The 12,161-nt window shown below is 39.9% G+C and overlaps 1 protein-coding gene across 5 annotated transcripts in view; it reads left to right on the top strand.

The window, feature by feature from the left end:
• The first annotated feature begins 733 nt into the window (after window positions 1-733).
• The window catches only part of FBXO7 (F-box protein 7), a 457,269-nt gene continuing 445,841 nt past the window's right edge, over window positions 734-12,161 (top strand). For 2 of the 5 annotated variants that reach the window (XM_044087477.1, XM_044087478.1), the window contains exon 1: window positions 752-1,029. The gene's annotated coding sequence lies outside the window, so the exon portion shown is untranslated. Of the gene's footprint in view, window positions 1,030-1,117; window positions 1,196-12,161 lie in introns of those variants that run through there. The other 3 variants (XM_044087479.1, XM_044087481.1, XM_044087480.1) reach the window with 3 other exon arrangements.

Below are 12,161 nucleotides of genomic sequence, written 5' to 3'. Positions count from 1 at the left end.
CCCATTATTTTAAGCTCTGTAGAAATTTCTTGCACTAAGAGGTTGAGAGGTATGAACCCACCACCTCTTTTCCAAAAATTGCCAGAGATATTAAGAGGGGCAGAGAGCAGATCCAATATGAGGGACAGGTGGGTGGTACGTGCTGTAATAAGGCTGTCGTTGTTGAACTGACACTGTCACCCATCAGTTGTATGGTACCGGAACCCAACATCAGTTAAGTGTTACGTAATTCTCCTATTAGGGAAAGCTGTACTCTACGGGATTTCCCGTCAGCTCAGTGAATGTTTCTTCACAAACTGCTATCCTTACTGAATCACATAGCACTCAACCTTCCGTCTCCAAAATGAGGAACACTAGGCCTCATAACGTGGAACAAATTAGTAAAATGTGGCACACATGAACAGCTCACTAACAACTTCAACTAGGAAGGTCATAGGATGGTTAAACTATGCTGTTTTTACTTATAAAAAATATATTTTAATGAGTTAATATGATTCACTTCTTTACCATGGATATCAGTTAAAAAATTCCTAACACTGAATGTGTGACAATCCCTTTCAATGTAGAAATTCGAGGAACATGAACATGTTAAGATCCCAAGTAAGGTACATGAGAAGTATAGTGAATCACTGTTGTGCTGAGAACAGTGCACATGAAAGACAAGTAATTATTTTCAAAGAAGGACATAGTCTGTAGCATAACGTAGCACCACAGTGGGCGGGACATGAAGGAACGAAAGCAGGCGTGTGGTCGTATATTATTGACAGAACGTCGCATACAGAGAAGCATCAGTAGTTTAATGTTTTGCTGAGTCAGGCGAGTCTAATACGCATCTATGTATATATCACTTATTTCATACGTATGATTTCTTGCAGCACTTACGCGGTGAAATATAACGTAAAACTATGTAAAATGACACTTCTGTGAATAACTTATATGCGCAGTGAGGCACAACATTCTGTGCGTTCACTTTTCCGTCGCTCGTGCCCCTTCCTGTTATTGGTCCCTTAATTTAGTGCTCGTAAGCAGGTATGGCTTGTTTGACAGTGTAAACAGTAAGTTGGGCATTGATGGGCTTGCATTTATGTTAATACATCGAGCGACGTTCCTTGTTCAAGAGGCGAATAGTGGAATACGTTTGACTTAAGACAGCATATGTTTTCGAGCGGTGCCTCTGGGGTCTTTTCAGTATAAGGTTATAATTTAGTAACTCCTAAAAGTCAGAGGGCTCGGGTTATGCAAAGCGGGCACTATCTAGTAGTTACGAACCTTTTAACTCACAAAATAGGGATAATGCTGAAAATAATGAGGGTCAAAGTTGGGGACTGTTTTTAAAAAATGCTGACTCAAGAAGCCAGTTGAACGAGAAGAGTTTACAAATAAGCACTTTTGAATATCAGACAACCTGTGATCGATGTCTGGTTAACGTTATTTAGTTTATATGGCCGTTTTTTTTTTTTTTTTCAATAAGCTCAGATTTTATGAAGGATAACAACGTTGTGGCAGAGTAGGCATCCTTGCAAGTAATGGACCGTTGAAATGCATGATAAACTGCCATTGCCCCAGATGTTCCCATAATTGTAACGTAAAGCATTAGGGTACTGGAGGTTCTGGAACTGTTGCTTCCTACCCGTATCCGCACAGAAACTGTGCAAATAAGGTCATATTGATGTTTCATCAATATTTGTAAATTGCATTTACTGTTGTTATTCCATTAATACTGTCTGTAAGGGTGGCTGGCTGGCTGGCTGGCTCCCAGCATTTAGGACTGAATGAGTGGAAAGTTACCAGCCCACCTTAAAGAGAAATAAGGGGAAATACCGTTTGCAGATAAGGTTGTATGTATATAGCTACAAAGCACTTCAATAACAGTCACATAATTTGTGTAATGTGCTTTTGTCAGAAAAAGTTCACTTCTTGGATATATATTACAAAATTATGCCTTCTCACCTCTACCTGGCAGTGTGTGACGATTGGCTTCAGATGATTGTCACTGTTGAAGTGATACCCTAACCTTGTGTGCAAAAATGGGAAAAGGAGTTGTGGTTAGATAGATGGATTTAAATAAATATATGTTGGTTCTGTAGCAGTACATTTAGGATCCTTGATCTTTCAGGAATTGGTGACCAGTGCTCTGTTCAGTACTAGTGTATGATATGTTTGTATGAAGACATATATATATATATATATATATATATATATATATATATATATATATTAGTGTGTGTATATGTATGTAAATGTATGTGTCTGTGGTTAACGGTTTACATGTCCCATGTTCTGCCTTGTTAGTCATCCTTATTTATCTCTTGAGCTGTAGTACACTTTAGTGGTGTATGAGCAGTGCTGGGGATTCTTTCACTGTGCCATGTGAGAATGCATTAAAAGTGTTTCTTCTTTTCCACATGTCTCTGTGTGAATGAAGTGACAAGGTTTCTTCCCTTTTGGTATTAAGTGTATTATGAAGTGGGAGAATTGCATCCAGTTTAAAACCCCTTCATAACCCGTTGATATTTACTTGACAAAACTTATAACTGTAAAAGTAATACAAATGCTGTTTTAAGTTTATTATGTACCTCAATGAGATTGTCTACTTAAGAATTGTTAATCTCTAACATAGTGTATGATTGCTATAAGTATGCTCTATTTCTTATCTTCTCTTATGTGCGGTATTGTATTGTGGAGCTTTTCTCCCTGGGCCTCCATGAAATTGGACCTGTGTCCAGTCGGACTTTCCTGGTAAACAAATGTAAAATAAATAACATATTTATATGTATTTGATGTCTATATTGAGAAATTGTTTTTATTTTGTGTGGAGTAATGTTTCATAAATGTGACAAGTGTAAGGGCTTCTGCATGTCCCTGTGCTGTTGAACCTTTTTGAGATGACAAGTACTTTGATGTTTATTATTGCTTATGGGCCACCTTTAATGTCTGTACATATAGGCATAGCTGTCTTAATTTTACACACAGAATCAGGGGCGAAGCCTAAAATAATCAAAGGCAAATGTCAGAAGTCAAAGACGGTTTTATAAGTGTTAGTACTGCTAATTTAAAAAGTGCACATTAAAAGAATACTGGAATTAGCATGTATGTTTTTATAGACATTTAAGTCTGACCGTATTGACTGGTATTGGTGACAATAATTTAACACCTTTTTTGAATTAGTCATCAATTTTTAGAAGAATCTAGGATGACTGAGAAGTATGGCAATTTTGAGTGTGTTAAATAGTGGATGTGAATTTTGAAGTACAGCTAGTACGATTATTGTATGTGTTTAGTACTTAATGTTCTCAAAAGCCTGGTGATTTTAATTTTAGACTGCTGACGGGGATCTGTTTCTTAATTTTTAGATTGTTGTTTCCAGTATAATAAAATTTCATTTTTTCTGATTATATTGCTTTCTGCACTTGATTTAAGTTGTTTTTTTTTTCATTTAACTGCATTTATTTTTAACTGTATTTGCTTTAATATTGCTACACACACAAGTATTCTTATTACTGCTGTAACTGTTTTTTTTTCTGTAAAAAAAACAAACAAACAAAAAAAAAGTTCTAAGCTTGTTTCCCCCCTTTTCTGTTACTTGAGTAGTCCAGATACAGATTGCTGTATCCAGGACTGTTTTGTAAGTTTCTGAGTTCCTCAGACCTTTCTGTGTTAGAAGGAAGACTTTAAGCGTATCAGTGGGAGTGGTAAGCAGTGGGAGTGGTAAGCACTATCTACCACAAGAGGAGAGGTTTCTGGCCCTGAAATTGTAGTTTTTTTGACAGTTTGAGCAGTTTTTCTATTCCTTTCAACTTTCTGGTTTAAAAGCCTGTGTTTGCGCTTGTTTAAGCTCCACGGATCCTGTTTTGGCATCCTGCAGATTACAAGAGCAACAGAAAGGAGAAAGAGAGACTTTAGGTGCCTTCATTTTGATTTTTTTTCTGATTATACTACTTTCTGCACTTAATTTGTTGTTTTTTCATTTAACTGCATTTATTTTAACTGTATTTGCTTTAATATTGCTACACACTCATGTCAGCTAGCTTGCACTGCATTTACACTCAAGTGAGCTAGCTTGCATTGCATTTAAAGTATATTACCAGTGCCAGAAAGTCTGCTCTTCAGTGTTTCCCTTAGATCTTGCTAAATCTGTTCTCTCTTGCACTTTAATTAGCTTAATAACCTAGCACTTCATCAGGCTTTTTGCATCAGTTATTGTAGCACACATAAGTGGTATCAGCACTAGACATCCTATAAGGAAACAGCTTCAGTATTTGGTAATGACCATCCCTCCTGGCATGTCTAAAGGCCAGTTTCCTGTGCTTTCTCCTAGCAACCTGGTGAACTTGGGCATTCTGAGGCAGTGTAGCAACAGCCTCATGTACATAGACAACCCTCTTTTCTTACCTCCCAACACTCAGACTTGTGAGAAATGCACTTATATCTCTAAATTGGAAGCCATGCACACTCCAGTCAAGACGGGAATAGCAGCTCAAGAGGAGAAGGTCAACACCTGCACCTCACCACATGGAACACATAACCCTCCAGAACACCCACCATCATAGCCCTCACATAAAAACAAAAAACACACACCCATCTTCGCAGAGGCTTTCAATAGAAATCTACTCAAACAGCAGAGGCCTACAAGGTAGAAACGCACTCGACCACCACAACACAACACAAATCACAAGGCACATATCTCACCTACAGGTGTGCCCCTCAACCTAAGCCCCCAAGCAAAAACAGCTTGCCCAGTACAATAATCATAGGTAACTCAGTAGCAAAACACACTGATTTCCCACTCACTAGGTTGAATAAGGAGAAGGTGACAGTAGGCTGTCTTATCAGGTGTCAAAATCCGACACATAACGCACGCAGTGACGTTCCTTCACAACAAGTACAAGTATGATTCTGTCATTGTCCATGTGGGTGTGAATAACTTGAGACACACCTCCCTGGACTACATGAAGAGAGACATGGTGGAGCTCTCGGATTATGTGGCCCAGGCAGGTATGGCCCTAGCCCTGAGCAGCATCCTACTGTCACCCAGAATAATACTGCAGTACAAACAGAAAATGATTGGCTTAAACAACTGGCTAAGTTTCTGGTATCATTTTAAGGGGATCCAGTGTCTGTCTGCTTGGGATAACATGATTGACAGACCTCGATGCTTTGCCAGAGATGGCCTGCGTCTGTCACCTTCTGGGTACTGGCTAAGGCTCTTGCCACCCCTATAGTGCCTTTTTTAGGCAGAGTTCCAATGACCAAATTACCACTGTAACAGCTATAAATAATTATAATCTGGGGGTCATGCTGCTCAACACTAGAAGTCTAAATCTCAAGATGCACTTGCTCGAAGCACTTCTCAAAATGGAGAACATCGATATTTGTGATGTAACGGAGACTTGGTTTAAAGCAGCAGAAAGCACCCCTGCCCTACCAGGCCATAACTCATTCCACACCTTTCGGCCCCAGAACATGGACTGAAGCTCCAAGGGCGGTGGTGTCTCCATATTCATAATGGATATGCACACCTCTAGACTAGTAGCCCAGCATAACGCGTCTGAGATACTCCAGTTACAACCAACATTGGGTAAGCCAGCGATTCAGGTCGTAGCCAGCTATAGGTCCCCAACTATGTCCCAAGACTCTCACTCCGCATTCCTAAGCACCCTGGAAACTGTTAAGATCCAACCCAACACTCACATACTAGGTGACTTCAACTACCCCTCCATCAACTGGGAAAACTACTCATGCACCAATGCACTCGTCCAATGCTTCCTGGAATTCATCAATTCCAATGCCCTGGACCAGCTCATTCTTACCCTCACTAGAGGAAGTAACCTCCTTGACCTGGTTATTAACAACATGGACAACCATTGCTCTACACCAATAGTCAATTCCTCCCTGGTTAGATCCGACCACAAACTAATCACTATGGAAATTCACATCTCACCCACACCCCCCACAAAAGTATCCACCATAAAAAACTTCTCCAAAGCTGAATTTGAACTCTGAAAAACAGAGGTGTCTAACTTCACGGCACCCATGCCAATGGAAAATAGATCCATGACTGGCGACTCATACACCAGTGCACTGTACAAACACGTACATAAATGCATACCCAACAGAACCAAGACGCTCGCCCCCCAAAAAATTAAGCCAATCTGGTGGTCCCCTGCTATTAATAAACTCTGTAAGAGAAGGAAGAAACTGTTGCAGAAAAAGTTGAAGTCCCAAGACTGAAAAATTCCCTTATTAGCCTCAACAAAAAGTTGAGATCCCTCATCAAAACCTCCAAAGCCAGCTATGAAGGCATAATTGCGGTAGACACTAAAAACAACCACAAAGCCTTCTATAGTTATATCAAGAATCTCTACGGCAATACCCAGATTTGCTCTGATTTACTGCACAATGGTATCTCCTACACTGAGCCAATGGATATTGCCAACATTCTGGCTGACGGATTCAGTGCCAACTTTACCCCCCCCCCCCCAAGGGCCAATCACAATACCGGAAGAATGCCAGGCACCCAGCATTACTGCAGCACAGGTTAAAGCTGCATTGTCCATGACCAAGAATACGGCTTCCATGAGACCCGACAATATCCCTGGCTACATGAATTACAAAGTGAACTGGCACTACATCTGTGTGCTCTGTTCACTCACAGCCTTACCTCAAGCTTTGTCCCTACCAAATGGTGCACAGACCCTGGAAATTATCGCCCCATTAGCCTGACAAGTCTGATATGTAAGGCTATGGAGCACATCATCATGGACCTAGTTAACAAGGATACAGGGAATCTCCAAACTCTAGATTCCACACAATTTGGTTTTGTGAAAGGTAGATCATGCTTGTTCAACCTGGTTGACTTCTTTGAGTCAGTCAAAAGAGCTGTGGATGAAGGTAAGGCAGTTCATACAGCCTACCTCGATCTGGCCAAGGCCTTTGATAACATTCCTCACTCAGGAGTTATTGATAAACTCACCAAAGTAGGCATCAACCCCTATATCGTTAGGTGGGTTGCAAATTGGCTCACAGATAGAACCCACAGTATGAAAGTAGCAGACTCCTAGTCAGACTGCTGACCAGTCACGAGTGGAGTCCCTCGGGGATTGGTCCTGGGTCGTCTCCTGTTTGGAATCTACTTCTCAGAAGTCCAGGCCAACATGGAGGGACTCTGGCTGACCAAGTTCGCAGACGACTGCAGGCTGGGAACCGTTATTTACTCCCCAAATGATGCAGACATCCTATAGAAAGGCTTCACTGAGACCAACGACTGCTGTCGAAACTATAGCCTTAAGCTTAATGCCAAAAAATGCATAGTCATCCCCTTTGGGAAAAACTCAGGTTCCACTAATTACCACATCGATGGGAGCCCACTGAACACATAAGGTGTTAAGAGATCTGGGGACACAGGTTGAAAGTAACCTCTCCTTCGACCACCATATTGCCACTGTGGTCAGAAAGTCCTTCTATGTGGCACATCTCATTACCAAGGGTTTTGCATCCAGAAAGAAAGAGGTCATCATTTCTCTCTACTCTTCCCTCATTAGACCAATTATAGAGTATAATGCCCCATTTGGCATTTAACTCACTAGACAGCTGCAACAGCTGGAGAGGCCGCAAAAGTACCTACGAAGAGGATCCTTGGCCTTAAACACATGTCCTACATGGACAGACTCAACAAACTCCAGCTGTTCTCTGTCTCATATCATCAGTTAACAGGCGATCTCTGCTTGGCGTAGAAAGCCATGTCTGAACCAGCTCTGTTAGAAATGCTACATCTAAAGAAATCTCAATCCCTCCGCACCACACACTCCAGAGACCTCAACTTCATTACCACAATCAGCAGAACATGCTGGAGGCACAGGTTCATAACCCAGAGACTGCCCATGGTCTGGAATAGACTTCCCATACATGTCAAGCAGAGCACCTCACTGGTCCTCTTCAAGAGAAATCTTGATGACTGGATGGGAAGTAGAAAGTTCACCCTGGGAATCACTCCAGTTGCTGTAATTGATAGAGGCACTGGGAGCTAATGTCAGGCGGCACAATGCCAGGGCACTTCTATGAGCTAGGCTTGTAAAGGCTCCAGGGCCATTAGCCTAGTACACATCTATGAACCTATAAGATCTTTTGGTACTTGTGTATTATAGCAACCACGTTAGAAACAACACACAATTAACAGGTTGCACAAAACTTAAGTACTGACATTTCTACAATAAACAAAGTCTATAAAGGACTGAGGTTTTAGAGTCAGCAAGTAGCTTGAATGAGACCATACTTGCTTATTAAAGTGTTTAGAAACAAAATGTTGTCACACACTTTTTTTTATTTTTGCCCTGTTCCTTCAGACTACCACATGTCAAAACGCCAGACATCTGACAGTGGAAGCTACAGAATGGCCAGACCCACATCTTCTGCAAGGGGTGTAGGTTTTCTTTTTTGTTAACAATTTATGAGTTGACGTGTACATAATTTCCATTCCTTCATAAGTTATATATAAACAACTCAAAACAAGTTCATTAAAGTTTACTGTCACTGATGTGAACATGGTGAGTATGTTCCGACACTTTAATGAATGCCTCACAGATCATGCACGCCCTGTTGTCCATTAAACAGTACGGATGCACCCCACGGTATACCTCAACTGATGTCAGTGACGGTTAAAGTAGATTTATGTACACATTTTCTTATCAATATGTTCTCTTTACCAAGCTGTTTTACACATACCAAATGTTTTTAAACTTCTGTTTGACTGTGCTTATTACTGCAAATGTTGGTGCTTACATTTTTTGCGACCTGTTAATTGCGTTCTGTACAAGAGGGACTTATTTGTAATGTGGTTGTGATATGTGTTTTTAATAACATTTGCATTAATTTTGGATCTTGAGCATTGAAAATTACATGAGTATTGACTTCTCTGGGAAAAATAATAATTTTCTATATCCTAACCTGCAGATTCTTCTTTAGCAGTTTAGGTGATTTGTTGATAATGAAGGTTCCATTTTAAGTTTACAGCTGTTACTGTATTTTCTACATGTTTTGATCATCGCATGGAGTAACCTTTTCACTTCTCATTAACTGAAGTCCTCTTGCACTTGCTTACCATTTCCTTTTTGATGGTGATGGCATCTTCCCAACTTTGTTGCCTTTGCAAAATTTACTAACCCCCAGGGTTAACTGACAATATTTCAATTTCTACTATAAAAGTATGGACAGCCACGTTATGAGTTTGTTTACTACTATTTATATATACCATTTTATATGTACTGTTTTCACTTTTATTCATTATTTCATCATACAGTGCATATTTGTTGTTGGTAGGGAGCTAGCTTATGCATGGTTATATATGTTTTTAGTAAAACATATGTGATGATGTGAGGGCAGTGCATGTGTAACATATGCCAGCATAGCTAGCTGGAGATTTTGTAAATAATTGTATGTCATTTGATTATCAAACTGGTTTGTACAGATGCTTGTGTTTAAAAATGTATTCAATACATTTTTAACACAACCATCTGTACAACAATGGGTCCTGCTGGACAGAAAAGAAACGCACGTGTATGTCAGGCTGCATTGTTGTAACTGCTGAAATGTATATATTTTAACAGAGGACAGAAGGGAAGGGGTTAAGCTGAGCCCAGCTAACCTTAAGAAAAGTAGTCTGAAATTAAATGACTGTGTTTAGACTATAAACATTCTATCTCACAGGTCTGAATGCAGCCAGAGATGCAATGTCTATGAAAAGCCTTTCTGCATGAAGGGTAGAAGTGTTGGAATTGTTTTATAGCTTCCAGATGATGTATTAAGCCATAGCAAAGGTCTGTGTATATGTATTGTGACACATCTGTGCCACATCCTGGCTCAGCTTCTAGTCAGGGGTGTAGTGTGGGAACCACAGAGTCAGGTGACTTGATGTGATGTTATTCTGTAGCCAGCACTGAAATTGTATTTCGATACTAGTGAGAGATGTGATAGAAACACTCAGCACTTTATTAGACCTGACGAGGCACTCATATAACTTCATCTTGCCTTGCTCTAGCCAGTAAATAGGGCACAGTATTGTGAGATTACTGAAATGTTGTTTTTTCTGTATCCGTCTGAGTCTTTCTATTGTTTTTTTTTATATATATTCCCTGTGATGGAAACTCTGGTGTTTATTATACATAGATATTCAGTATTTTCATGTTTTTAAGTATTTATTATTAAATGTATCTAAACCTTTCATCCTGGCTGGTCTTTTAGAAAATACTTTAACCTTTGAGAGTACTTTCATTTATTTAGTGGCACTGTGGCTGTACGCTCCTGAAAGTCTTGTTGCTTGGTCAAACATTACCATTTGTATAAATATTAATTTTACTTAGAGTAATTGGGTACCCTGGTAAGAGCCTTAGAGTAGCTGGCTTTGGGGGTGTTCTGGTGGCAGTGGCTTTGGGGGTGGCAATGTATCTACCTTGTAGTCTGAGTGGAGGTGGCAAAGCGCGTAATCTGTGTCAGCCTTTCCAGGTGTGTGTGTCTGTGTGTCAAAATCAAATCTCAGAGTGTGTATGTGCCAGCTACTTTGAACAGGAACACTGAGAGCACTGATTTCACAGAGAGGGTGATGGAGGACTTGACTTGGAACACCCAGCTAAGTATTTAACTCTATAGCTGTGTCAATGGGGAGTCTTATTTGGGGCATGGAGAGAAAACCCAGCCCCAGGACTGGAGTGTGTATTCCCTGTGTGCTATTAAGGGAAATTGTGCTTTGTGCAAAGAGCTGCATCTGAAAATACTGTTTATATTTTTGTCTCGGTGAACCTTCCTCACCGGTGTCAGTGGTGAGGACTGAGGCTCCTTGATCAGTGGCCCAGAGAAGGGATGTCACAACCTGTTCATGGATTTATTTTAACATGGAATTTGAATATGAGACCAGTTTTGCAAGGACGTTATAACAGGGTAATTTTACACTTAAATAATTGTTAAATTAATAATTTAATGGTATTTTGTATTGGGTAATTGCAATCACATGGGGTTGTGGGAAGGCTTTTAAAATGTATGGATATTCACATACATTGTTCTGAAGAAGTATAACATTTTGGAAGACGAAAGCAGTCACCTGTTCCGTGCACAGTGTAGTGAAGTAATAAGTCTGATTCTGCGGACAGGATTTGGTTTTGTTAGTGGTAATGTCTGTAGAAATGCATGCAGTAGTAAAAAAAAAAAAGACTTACTAGCTGTCTCTACTTTGTTTCTACTGGTGTGCCTCACTCTGTTCTCTGGATCTGATTATACCACCAGCCACCTTTGCTGTTTGTCATATTATGTGGTTTTATTTAAGTCATCCAAGATGGCAACTACCAGACCTTTTCCTTGTTTGTTAGTCATGCTTTGCGAAAAGTTATAAGTTATTTGCTCCATTCTTGAGTTTTTGCTTCTTAAGATGTTACTGTTTTGAATTTTATTTTCACGTGGAATTTAAGCTGTCATGCATTTTACCATTTCTGCACTCTCAGCAAATGTCTTCTTTCTGTACCTTTTGCCCATTGGCTATCGTAGTCGGGCAAAGGCCCTTCCTTCCAGACCATTAGAAATGCAGTTTACAAAAACACTGAAAATTGCTAGCTTTGATGCTGACTCTGACTCCCAGTCACCTCCATCCTTGCGTGTGACTGAACTATATTTGTTATGATCTACTGAGCTATGTTTCCCAGCCACTGTTTTGCTACCACCCTGGAGTGTGTTCAGTCTTCGTTCTTCCCACTTCAACTTGAGATGCAATACAGTGTTAAATGACTCCTGTTCATAAGCTTGAAATGAAAACATACAGTGGATATAAAAAGTGTATGCAACCCCTGTTGAAATGCTAGGTTTTTGTGATATAAAAAAACGAGACCACAATAAATCATTTCAAAACGTTTTCCACCTTTAATGTGACCTATAACCTGTACAGTTCAGTTGAAAAACAAACAAGTCTGTTAGGGGAAAAATATAAAAAAAAATAAAATATGTAATAAAAATATATATTAAAATAAAAAAAAAATGCCCCTGTTGAGCCACAGAAGTGATCCCGGGGTGTATTTTCATTCCACTCATCAAGATTTTTCTTGAAGAGTGCTAATGAGGAGCTCTGTTTGATATAGATAGGTAGCTTGTTCCAGAGTATGGGAAGTCTCTGGGACAGGAATCTA

This window comes from Protopterus annectens, chromosome 11.part0 (assembly GCF_019279795.1).
Source record: "Protopterus annectens isolate FY-2018-M chromosome 11.part0, PAN1.0, whole genome shotgun sequence".
Lineage (NCBI taxonomy): Eukaryota > Metazoa > Chordata > Ceratodontiformes > Protopteridae > Protopterus > Protopterus annectens.
This window is presented reverse-complemented; position numbering and strand designations above follow the sequence as displayed.